General features: G+C 46.9%; 2 long non-coding RNA genes across 3 annotated transcripts in view; both read left to right on the top strand.

Annotated features, from left to right (window-relative positions):
• Positions 1-12,363, top strand: part of LOC310693142 — a 54,108-nt gene that overhangs the window by 27,001 nt on the left and 14,744 nt on the right. The window lies entirely within an intron of this gene.
• Positions 7,987-12,203, top strand: LOC310693157. The gene is made up of 3 exons (XR_014519021.1): positions 7,987-8,346; positions 9,512-9,681; positions 12,113-12,203. It is a non-coding gene; the product is annotated as an uncharacterized lncRNA (long non-coding RNA).

The raw sequence follows: 12,363 nt of genomic DNA on the forward strand, positions 1-12,363 counted from the left end.
CAGTACAAACTCTCTTATGGCATACATCCGAATTTTCCTGGACATTACCGGGATTTCAAAGGTGGAATTGACATCTGGGGGGAATTTCCAAAAGGCAGTGCTTTCTCCTGGATCTTCGACAAGTCAATTGAAAAAAACACGTGTGTTTTCGTAACAACTTTAGGGTCTTTTTTTTTTTTTTTTTTAAAAAACCACCTCAACAATTTTTTGGGTTTCCTGGTTTTTACCTTTTGAAATATGGTAACCTTATTGTATTCCATCTTGATCCCTGAGATTATCTGCAGGGGCCTCGTCAGTCATTTCTCTGCTTGAAGGCAACAAGAAACGGAGCCTTTAGTGACATTGGCCTAGTCCTGTGGAACTCCCTGCCACTGGAGATTCCCCAGGCACCTTCCATTCCAACATTTAAATGCTGGTGGGAAACGTTCCTGTTCTCTCAGGTTTATGCAAGTAGTTAAGAATACATATTTTCACAATAGTTACTGTAGTAGATTTCTGGTTTTAATGTTTAAAATATGGTTCCTATTGTATGCTTTCATACACAAATATTGTAACCCACTCTGATATTTTAATGAGAATATAAATATTTTTATGAATAAATGTTGGAAAAAGTCAACTTGTATCAGAGAGCCCTTCAAACTGAGGATGTCATCAGAAAGAGGACTGCCTTCTGCAATGGAGGACACATGGCCACCGTATGTTCTTTGTGTGTGTGTGTGCACAAGCACACACGCTTGGAGAAGGAAGCTGATGTCTGTAGCTTTGCCGCACGTCCCTTCCCAAGCTGGAATTTGAAAGCAAATTGATTTAAGGGGGGGGGTGGACGACTAAAGCGCTAGCAATTATTTTGTCATTTGAGGATAATAAGCCTGTGGAAATGCAAGATAATGCAAGAAAAAACGAGTGTGCTAACCAATTATTTTCTTAAAATATAAAATAGGAGGAGGAATAATCAATAATGTTAAAACTACGTGGCAGTCGCTTTAGGACAATTGCTGCTGTTTGTGTCAACCTGCTTCTCGAAAACAAGACAATCTCTTTGCTGGAGCTTCCCAGCTTGGTTTTTTCTTTCTTTCTTTCTATGAAGAGCCCCTCCCTTCAACAACAGAATCCTGATTTTGCTCCAGATAGTAGGGGGATATTATGCTAAACCAGATTGTGGGAGTATTATATATATTTTCTACCAGGGAGGAGGGCTGTGCCCCCCCCATTCCGCCGAGTTGTAGCAAGAATCCAGGGAGTCCCAAGGTCTATACTCCTTTGGGGAACTGAAGGCACAGCAGAGACTGTTGTTGCTTTAATAAATATGATTTATTCACCTATTTACACCTTCAGTCTGCATGGAGAGAGTCCAGATCTTACAGCACGATCCTTTCTACAGGGGCTTGTCCCCCACAGCAGTGCAGCCCTGGAGTACAAGGCATCTCACTCCACCAGCCTTCAGCCAGTCTGCCCAAGATGGATCCCAGTCTTCCTTCTTCCTTCTTCGTCCTCCCAGAACACCTGACCAAAAAACTCCCCTTTCCTGTCACTTCAAACACATACTCCATCACCTTGGCAACATCTGTCTCCCCAGGCCAAAGGATTCTGTTGGTCTCCAATCTTAAATGTCAAAATAATTGAAATCTTACCATTTATTAATTCACAGGGTTTACGGAGGTCCCCCAAAATATTTGCAATATTAAGCCCCATCTGGAAGTACCCAGAGCCACAAGGCTGGGCTTGATCCAGTCTGGAAAGGCAGTTCTTAACTGGTTTAGGTGCAGAAATAGAATCAATCAATCAATCAATCAAAACAGAGAGTGATGTGTCCTTCATGATGGAAATGTCAGCTTTGCTCTCCAGAAGCCTCTCTAGGAAGGCCTGTGGGATCTTGGGAGAGAAGGTAATGCTGAGCTGGATAGACCAGTAATGGTCTAAGAGATTGAGGTTGAATCCTGACAAGACAGAAGTACTGTTCTTGGGGGACGGGGGTGGGCTGGTGTGCATGACTCCCTGCTTCTGAATGGGGCAACTGTGCCTCTGAAGGACCAGGTGTGCAGCCTGGGAGTCATTTTTTTTAATAAGATATTTATTAAAGTTTCACAAGTTATATAAACAAACACAAACAAGAAAAAAGAACAAGTATAATTTCAAAACCTTATTTTCTTAAAACTTACTTCACCGACCTCCTCATACCTCCCCTTTCTGCATTCCAATTTCAAATATTTATTTCAGCAAATCCTCACCCTTAATTTTATCTAATTGTTAACCTTTCTTTTCTTTTAACTTAATCTTTACAACTGTAATCCAATTACTTTCTAAAGCCACATCATTTTAACACTCATTAATTTTACAATGTTTCTTAAGATAGTTCTTAAATTTCTTCCAATCTTCTTCCACCGTCTCTTTTCCCTGGTCTCGGATTCTGCCAGTCATTTCTGCCAATCCCATATAGTCTATCACCTTCATCTGCCATTCTTCCAAGGTGGGTAGATCTTGTGTCTTCCAATACTTTGCGGTGAGTATTCTTGCTGCTGTTGTAGCGTACATAAAGAATGTTCTGTCTTTCTTTGGCACCAATTGGCCGACAATGCCCAGGAGAAAGGCCGCCTCTGGTTTCTTAAGGAAGGTATATTTAAATACCTTTTTCATTTCATTATATATCATTTCCCAGAAAGCCTTAATCTTTGGGCATGTCCACCAAAGGTGAAAAAAGTACCTTCAGTTTCTTTACATTTCCAACATTTATTATCAGACAAGTGGTAAATTTTTGCAAGCTTGACTGGAGTCATGTACCACCTATAAATCATTTTCATAATATTTTCCTTTAAGGCATTACATGCCGTAAATTTCATACCGGTGGTCCACAACTGTTCCCAGTCAGGAAACATAATGTTATGACCAATATCTTGTGCCCACTTTATCATAGCTGATTTCACTGTTTCATCTTGTGTATTCCATTTCAACAGCAAGTTATACATTCTTGACAAGTTCTTAGTATTGGGTTCTAACAGTTCTGTTTCTAATTTTGATTTTTCCACCTGGAAGCCAATTTTCCTGTCCAACTTGTAAACCTCCATTATTTGATAATAATGAAGCCAGTCTCGCACTTTAACTTTTAATTTCTCAAAACTCTGCAATTTCAGTTTATCCCCTTCCTGTTCCAAAATTTCCCAATATTTCGGCCATTTGGCCTCCATATTGAGTTTTTTCACAGCCTTTGCCTCCATTGGGGACAACCACCTTGGGGTTTTGTTTTCCAACAGGTCTTTATATCTAATCCAGACATTATATAATGCTTTCCTGACAATATGATTTTTAAAAGCTTTGTGAGCTTTAACCTTGTCGTACCATAGGTATGCATGCCACCCAAAAATGTTATTAAAACCTTCTAGGTCCAAAATGTCTGTGTTCTCAAGAAGCAGCCAGTCTTTCAACCAGCAGAAAGCTGCTGATTCATAGTAAAGTTTAAAGTCTGGCAGGGCAAATCCCCCCCTTTCCTTTGCATCAGTTAAAATCTTAAATTTTATTCTGGGTTTCTTGCCCTGCCAGACAAATTTCGAGATATCTTTCTGCCACTTCTTGAAACAATCCATCTTGTCCACAATTTGCAATGTCTGAAACAAAAACAACATTCTAGGCAATACATTCATTTTAATCACAGCAATGCGGCCTAGCAGTGAAAGCTAGGGTACAGGTTGGAGCAAAACAGTACAAATTGAGAGCATTTGCAGATGACTTGGTACTTACATTACAAGAGCCAGACTCTAGTACTAAAAGAGTTTTAGAACTAATTCAAGAGTTTGGTCAAGTCGCAGGATTCAAACTGAACAAACTAAAAACTAAGGTATTAGAGAAAAATTTAACAGCTACTGAAAGGGAGAGGTTCCAGAATGAAACAGGTTTAACTGTGGTTAAGAAAGTGAAATACTTGGAGATTAACATGACAGCTAAAAATGTGAATTTATTTAAAGATAATTATGAGAAATGCTGGGCAGAAGTAAAAAAAAGATTTAGAAATATGGTCAAATTTGAAGCCTGGGAGTCATTTTGGACTCACAACTGTCCATGGAGCCGCAGGTCAATTCTGTATGCCGGGCAGCTGTTTACCAGCTCCATCTGGTATGCAGGATGAGACCCTACCTGCCCACGGACTGCCTCGCCAGAGTGGTGCATGCTCTGGTTATCTCCTGCTTGGACTACTGCAATGCGCTCTCCGTGGGGCTACCTTTTAAGATGACTTGGAAACTGCAATTAATCCAGAATGCGGCAGCTAGACTGGTGACTGGGAGTGGCTGCCGAGACCATATAACACCGGTCCTGAAAGACCTACAATGGCTCCCAGTGAGTCAATGACTTGAGGCAAGGAAGGGAGAGGCTGAACCCTGGAAGGGAATTTCCCTGCCTTGTTCAAGAAGAGTAAAGTGCAGTTTTCCTGCTCAGTGTGATCTTGTGACAGAGATGCTGGCTGAGGCAAGAGGAGTGAAAGTCTTGCATCTTCCTCTGGCTGTGGTACAGTATCTGCTGGGCTGGAAAACACCTCCAGAGAAAGAGGAAGCCAGCCTGGTCTCGTGGTTTGTCTACAAGGAAATCCTTCTCCATGCAATGCATAGTTAAACTATGGAACTCACTCCCACAGGAGGCAGGGAGGACCAATCCATCCAAAGAGGATTGGACTGTTAGGATTTTACATAACCGATGCTGGCTAGTGTGATTAGTATAAATCACATGAGGTGTCTGAGAAGAGTGTGGGAACGGAAGACTGTCTTATTTCTTCCGTCTGAGAGTGTTATTGCACTGTACTTTCACTTTTGCTGTATGCTTTCGGTTTCTGCTTTTGAATTCTGGTGCTGGAGGAGACTCTTGAGAGTCCCATGGACTGCAAGAAGATCCAACCTATCCATTCTGAAGGAAATCAGCCCTGAGTGCTCACTGGAAGGACAGATCCTGAAGCTGAGGCTCCAAGACTTTGGCCACCTCATGAGAAGAGAAAACTCCCTGGAAAAGACCCTGATGTTGGGAAAGATGGAGGGTACAAGGAGAAGGGGATGGCAGAGGATGAGATGGTTGGACAGTGTTCTTGACGCTACCAGCATGAGTCTGACCAAACTGTGGGAGGCAGTGGAAGACAGGAGTGCCTGGCGTGCTCTGGTCCAGGGGGTCACAAAGAGTCGGACACGACTGAACGACTAAACAACAACAACAAATTCTGTTTCTGCCAGAGTTTGGAGGGCACAGACGTGATTATGGATTCTCTGTGTATATTGTGAATAAAATGTAGTTTAGACCTATGGATGTCTCTATCTTCTTGCTGCGTGATGCCAGAAGACTTGTGTGCACTTTTCATATGAGAAGAGTCTCAGAGGGGCACTCTGGAGTGAAGGGACATGCCATTCCAGAGACGTGCCTATTGGGAGACGTTTGGAGGTACTGGGGGTCTGCCGTCCCACCAGGAGCATTTGCCAACATGGACAAGTTCATGGAGGAGAAGACTATCAATGTCTATGCTCTGCCTCCCATAGTTGAAGGCAGCAGTGCTTCTGAATTTTAGTTGCTGGAGATTATGGGAGGGGAGGGGGCTTTGCGAATGATTCCGGCTTGCTGGCTTCCCACAGGCCAGATGGGGTCCCTCAGCCTGATCCAACAGCCTCTTCTCATGTCCATAAGACTACCTCTGCCAAAGGCTGATTTAGTCCAGATGCACCAATGGGAAACCTGCAAGCAGGACAGCACTCCCCTCCCCATTTGTGATCTCCATAAAACAGTCATATTTCCTCCCACAGAGGAGGGAGAACATTGCCACTGTGGCTAGTGGGCATGGATAGCTTTCTTCTCTATGGATTTGTCTAAGTCAGGCTTCCTCAACCTCAACCTTGGCCCTCCAGATGTTTTTGGCCTACAACTCCCAAGCTCCCTAGCTAGCAGGACCAGTGGTCAGGGATGCTGGGAACTGTAGTCTTAGAATATCTGGAGGGCCGAGGTTGAGGAAGCCTGGTCTAAGCTACCTTCCAAGACATCCCTACACCTTTTCGGGATGAATTCCACCACCCCTTTTATCATATCACTTTAAACAGTCATGGCTTCCCTCAAAGAATCCTGGGAATTGTGGTTTGTTAAAGATGCTGAGAGTCTGAAGACCCCCCCTAGTCCTCTTACAGAGCCATGATTCCAAAATGGCTTAACAATCAATCACTCTGGGAACCGCATCTCTGCAACAGGAAAAGGGGTCACCTAGCAAGACTTAACGCCCTTAACAAACTACAGTTCCCATTATTTTTGGGACAGGGGGAGCCAGTATTGTTTAACGTGCTTTACCGAGTTGCTTCTCTCTGGACTTGTCCTTTTGAAGGGACTAGAGAGGCCCTCTTGGGTTCTCCCCTAGTTAGATTAGGCTTGCAAATGACAAAAGACGTCCTGGCAATAAGGCAATGCCCAGGTCGAGGAAGTGTGAGTGATGGGTAGTGTCAGGGAACTGCCATCAGTGCCGGAGGGAGAGAGCAAGCTGCAGAGGGATCCCAGAGAGTGTCCCAGGATTGGGAGAGGCAGCCCATCTTCTGGGGAAGGGAATCAGCTTAGCTCCAGTGGAGACGGGGGGCAGATGGGGGAATCAGAGAGGCGGTCACATGACTCCTTGCCGGGGACCAGCGGGGAGAGGAAGGGTCCTCCGCTGCCTACGCCCTCCTTGCGCAGAAGGCTTCCGCGCAGGGAGAGTAGGAGGAGACTGGGCGTCAAAGAACTTCTTTGCTGGAAGAAGTTTAAGAAATGCCCACTGACGGATTCTGCCAGCGATTGAGACAGCCACGGGTGAGTGGCTGTCCGGACAGGAAAGGTTCACTCAGGCAACCCAGCCAGGTGTGGGCACCGGCTTACGCACGAGCAACCGCTAGAACCATTACAGGTAGTGACCAAAGGACTCTGGGAATTGAGCCTGAGACTAGCAGGAAGACTAACCTCAAGGTCTATGCTTAATGCTATGTGTATGTAGCCCACAGCAAGCATGACCACATGCTGTACATGTGTAATAATGTACTGGGACTATATGAATAAGTGTTTTGTGCTCCTTGCAATGGCACAGAATTTTTTTGGGGTGCTAACCCAATCTATTGGCTTCTGCCATGGCTGAATTTGACATTCCAGCTCGGTGTGTTCATTGGCTACATTCACCCCAAATTCTATTACAGTGGTACCTCGGGTTATAGACGCTTCAGGTTACATACACTTCAGGTTACAGACTCCGCTAGCCCAGAAATAGTACCTCAGGTTAAGAACTTTGCTTCAGGATGAGAACAGAAATCGTGCTCTGGCAGCATGGCAGGCCCCATTAGCTAAAGTGGTGCTTCAGGTTAAGAACAGTTTCAGGTTAAGAACGGACCTCCAGAACGAATTAAGTTCTTAACCCGAGGTATCACTGTACCATGAAATCTCCAGATTTGTATACGTGTGGAAAAGTAGCATTTAGAAGTATTGACCCAGAATGAACTATGGAAGCCCCTGCTAGGACAAGGTCGGCGGCTGTTTGCGGCTATATTCATTGTTTGTTGAGTAGAGCAGTGACTCGTGTGCAAGGACTGCGATGGACTGGGAACGGTTGATTTAGTGCCAAGTACATTGTAGAGACTCAGTGGGGGCAATGAGGCTATTGTATCAATAAGGGAAGAAGTATGAACAGAAATAAAAGACATTACAGGATATTAATATTATTTAAGATAAGTTCAATGCACAAATATATTCTTGTTCTTTTGCACACATTTCCTAATGTTTACTAATTATTAGTTTGTTTGAACATGGTTATGGGAGAGATATGGAAGCCTTTGCCGATTTCAAAAGCATGCTCCTTCCTCACAGATCAGAGACAGAGATGATGAAAAATCTGTCTAATTAGTTTAAAGATTAACTTTGGTGCAATTTGCCGCCGTTTACTGTGCTTGTATGGTATGTGTGGGTTATGTTCTGGGCCTCCGCACAAGTCAGTGAAGTGCACATAAATGGGAAGAACCCTGGAGAGTCCTCCTGGCTCGCGAGGAGACCCACCCAAGAACCCAAAGAAGACGGCCTCTTCAGGCTCCAGGGAGGGGCTCCTTGCAAGCCAGGAGGACTCTCCAGGGTGCTCTCCACTTCTGGGTTCCACTTCTGGGTCCCTGGCAAGGTAAAAAAAAGGTAAAGGACCCCTGGACGGTTAAGTCCAGTCAAAGGCGACTGTGGGGTGTGGTGCTCATCTCACTTTCAGACTGAGGGAACCAGCATTTGTCCGCATACAGCTTTCTGGGTCATGTGGCCCACAGAACTAAACCACTTCTGGTGCAACGGGACACACTGACAGAAGCAAGAGCACACGGAAACACCATTTACCTTCCCGCCAGAGAGGTACCTATTCATCTACTTGCACTGGCGTGCTTTTGAACTGCTAGGTTGGCAGGAGCTGGGACAGAGCAATAGGAGCTCACCCCGTTGAGCGGATTCGAACCGCTGACCTTCTGATCGGCAAGCTCAAGAGGCTCAGTGGTTTAGACCACAGCACCACCTGCGTCCCTTGGGTCCCTAGCGCCGCATCAGTGCATGGCTGTGTGCAGATAGATCACATGTACTGTAAATGTACCTGCATTGGCCTGGCCAACTGTACAGTTTCTCTGACCGGTATGTGAAGATGTCATGTCACAGCTGAAGTGGAATGGGCAACGTGAAAGTTATTATGTAATGAGTAGGATATATAAAAAGCTGTACAAAACCTGTGATCAGTGCAGCGCCCATTACTTTAGAGGACTGTCCTTTACTGCAGTGAAGTCCATAAAGAGGGGTATCATCTTGCTTGGATATTGGGTGTGTTTTTAGTTCCCTACCTGGGCAAACCAAGGGCATGATTTTGGCCACCCCTGTGACACTTTGATTCTGGACCTGCTGCTGGATCTGAAAGTGGTGCCTGCTTCCCAGATCATCGCAGACTTCTGTTGTGGTGTGTGTGTGTGGGGGGGGAACCATAGGTGCCAACTCCCAGGGGACCTGGGTGCCCAAGCACCCACAAAATTCCCCATGAGGGAGCCGGGCACGCACAAATTTCGGCTCCAGGGCCATGCACGGTGCATGGCACCCGCAGCCCTGGGCACCCATGGTCGTGGGGCCAAGCTGACACTCCTGGCGGAAATTGGCTGGTGTGATGAGTGGGGTCCACACTGCTCCCCCTTGCCTCCCTCCATTGCAGCTCTCCTATTCCCCTCCCCTGCTGTTTACTCCAATACACCGTCCCTTCCTAAATCACCGCTTTACATTCCTCTATGGGAATGAATGGTAGCCATTGACTGGTGCAGGAGGCAAGGAGGGTACCCCTCTCACCCACCACGAGAGTGGCACCCCAATATGTTACTGGCCCCTCTCCAGCATGACAAGAGCTGGCTTCTTTTGTCCTGTGGGAGGTGTGCACAATGCAGCCCATCTTTCAGAAAAAGCTTTGTGCCTTTGGGAATTACTTTCTTCACTTAACAAAAAGGAGCATTGATTTATTTCCTCTCTCTCCCTCTGCTCATCTCGCCCACAGACTTGCGGACAACCTGCTTCTCTGCCATTTATACATCGCTAAAGCTCTGCCACAGCTGACCTTGGCTGGCGCAGCCTTCCCATCGATTTCAAGGCAGTGATGCTGATCTATACCAGCAGCCAGGGAACGGGGCCTGCTTCTCTCTGGGCACGACTCATTTGCTTGGGAGGGTATGTGTGTATGTCTTCTGAGCTCAGGCTTCAATTTCTGGCTCTCTGGTTTCAGCAGGGGGATTTCGGTATTGCATGGAATCTACTCTTATCATATAATGGATGTGGGAACTCTCAGGGAGGGGAGCTCAGAGGCAGCACAGTCCCTTTGCCTTGAGGAGTAAAGGTACCCCTGACAATTAGTCCAGTCGTGAACGACTCTAGGGTTGCGGTGCTCATCTCGCTTTACAGGCCGAGGGAGCCGGCGCCCGTCTGCTTTCGCAGACGGTATTTCTGGGTCATGTGGCCAGCATGACTAAGCCACTCCTGCCAAAGTCAGAGCAGCAAATGGAAACGCCGTGTACCTTCCTGCCAGAGCGGTACCTATTCATCTACTTGCACAGGTGTGCTTTCAAACTGCTAGGTTGGCAGGAGCTGGGACCAAGCAACAGGAGCTCACCCTGTTGCGGGGATTCGAACCACCGACCTTTCAATCGGCAAACCCAAGTGGCACAGTGGTTTAACCAACAGTGCCACGCATGTCCCTGAAGAAGAAGAAGAAGAAGAGTTTGGATTTGATATCCCGCTTTATCACTACCCGAAGGAGTCTCAAAGCGGCCAACATTCTCCTTTCCCTTCCTCCCCCACAACAAACACTCTGTGAGGTGAGTGGGGCTGAGAGACTTCAGAGAAGTGTGACTGGCCCAAGGTCACCCAGCAGCTGCATGTGGAGGAGCGGAGACGCGAACTTGGTTCCCCAGATTGCAAGACTACTGCTCTTAACCACTACACCACACTGGCTCTTTGAGGAGTTGTTGTTGTTTAGTCCTTTAGTCGTGTACGACTCTTCATGACCCCCTGGACCAGAACACGCTCAGGCACTCCTGTCTTCCACTGCCTCCCACAGTTTGGTCAAACTCATGTGTCAGAGCTGCTTGAAGATCCTAGCTCACAGAGGATCACGCTAGCCAGCGATCATTAAGTAAAAGTCTTTATTGAATTACAGTTTCCATTCTCACGCTGCTGCGCGCAACTCTACGTCTAGTAGCTAGATCGGCGAAGCTCCGTCTGAGTCTCCGCCCCGTGTGCACCAACTTAATATCCTAGCCTTGCTCCACCTTTTCCGCCTGACTGTCCTCCTCTGGGTCCCTCTACCCCCCGGGGCTTCTTCCTTCCGGGATTCTTCTGACGCTGACCCGGACCCTCCTGCCTCCTTGCGCCGGGCTTTAGGACCTGGTTCCCTTTCGGGGCTGCTTACTGCGCCGCCTTCCTCTGCATTTGAACTTGGCGCGCGCGCCCAACCTTCCACTTTCCTCTTAACCGTCTCTTCGCTCCCCGATGGAGGTGTGGCCACTCCTGACTCATGCCCTCCCTCCTGTGGTGAGCTGCCAGCGCTTCCCCCCTGGCTCCTTTCCTCTTCCCTGCTTCCTGGCGGTGACGCTGGTCCCGATTTCCAGCTGCTCCCCCCTGAGTCCCCTCTGGCTCTATCTTCCTGGGGTGCCCCCCTAGACTCCCCCCTTGCCCTGGCCACTGGTGCTCCTTTCTGTGAATCCTCTGATTCACTGGAAAGACTAGGAGATCTCGGGTCGTCGTCATCACTCATCTTTTCTTCTGCCTCCTCCCCTTCGCTCTCTGTTTCCTCCCTTGCCCGTGCCTCTGCTCCTAAACCCCTGACATCATGTTAGTAGCTTCGAGAACACTGTCCAACCATCTCGTCCTCTGTTGTCCCCTTCTCCTTGTGCCCTCCATCTTTCCCAACATCAGGGTCTTTTCCAGGGAGTCTTCTCTTCTCATGAGGTGGCCAAAGTCTTGGAGCCTCAGCTTCACGATCTGTCCTTCCAGTGAGCACTCAGGGCTGATTTCCTTTAGAATGGAGAGGTTGGATCTTCTTGCAGTCCATGGGACTCTCAAGAGTCTCCTCCAGCTCCATAATTCAAAAGCATTCATTCTTCGGCGATCGGCCTTCTTTATGGTCCAGCTCTCACTTCCATACATCTCTACTGGGAAAACCATAACTTTAACTATACGGGCCTTTGTTGGCAAGGTGATATCTCTGCTTTTTAAGATGCTGTCTAGGTTTGTCATTGCTTTTCTCCCAAGAAGCAGGCGTCTTTTAATTTCGTGGCTGCTGTCACCATCTGCAGTGATCATGGAGCCCAAGAAAGTAAAATCTCTCACTGTCTCCATTTCTTCCCCTTCTATTTGCCAGGAGGTGATGGGACCAGTGGCCATGATCTTCGCTTTCTTGATGTTGAGCTTCAGACCATATTTTGCGCTCTCCTCTTTCACCCTCATTAAAAGGTTCTTTAATTCCTCCTCACTTTCTGCCATCAAGGTTGTGAAATCTGCATATCTGAGGTTGTTGATATTTCTTCCTTGAGGAGTGCCAACTGGCAACTCTCCTTTGAAAAAATTTCCATTAAGACCCTCATCTTGCCCCTTTTGCTTTCAGATGACATATTCACGATGGCTTCGTGTCTGCAGGTCCAGAGGAAGTCTGAGGAGGAGGAGGCAGAAGCTGTAATCAGGATGCAACCTAAGAGGTATCCGTTTAAACTTTAAAGGCTAGCAAGGTTAAAGGTACAGGGATAGTCTAGGAACCTGGCAATCCCTTGCTGTTTAAATCCCATGGAAACCCCTTTCTGCAAGCTGTTGCACCCAACTTTCCAACAACATGCTCACTTTATGACTAAATGTCCTGAA

This window comes from Podarcis liolepis (genome assembly GCF_965112155.1).
Source record: "Podarcis liolepis genome assembly, chromosome: 14".
NCBI lineage: Eukaryota > Metazoa > Chordata > Lepidosauria > Squamata > Lacertidae > Podarcis > Podarcis liolepis.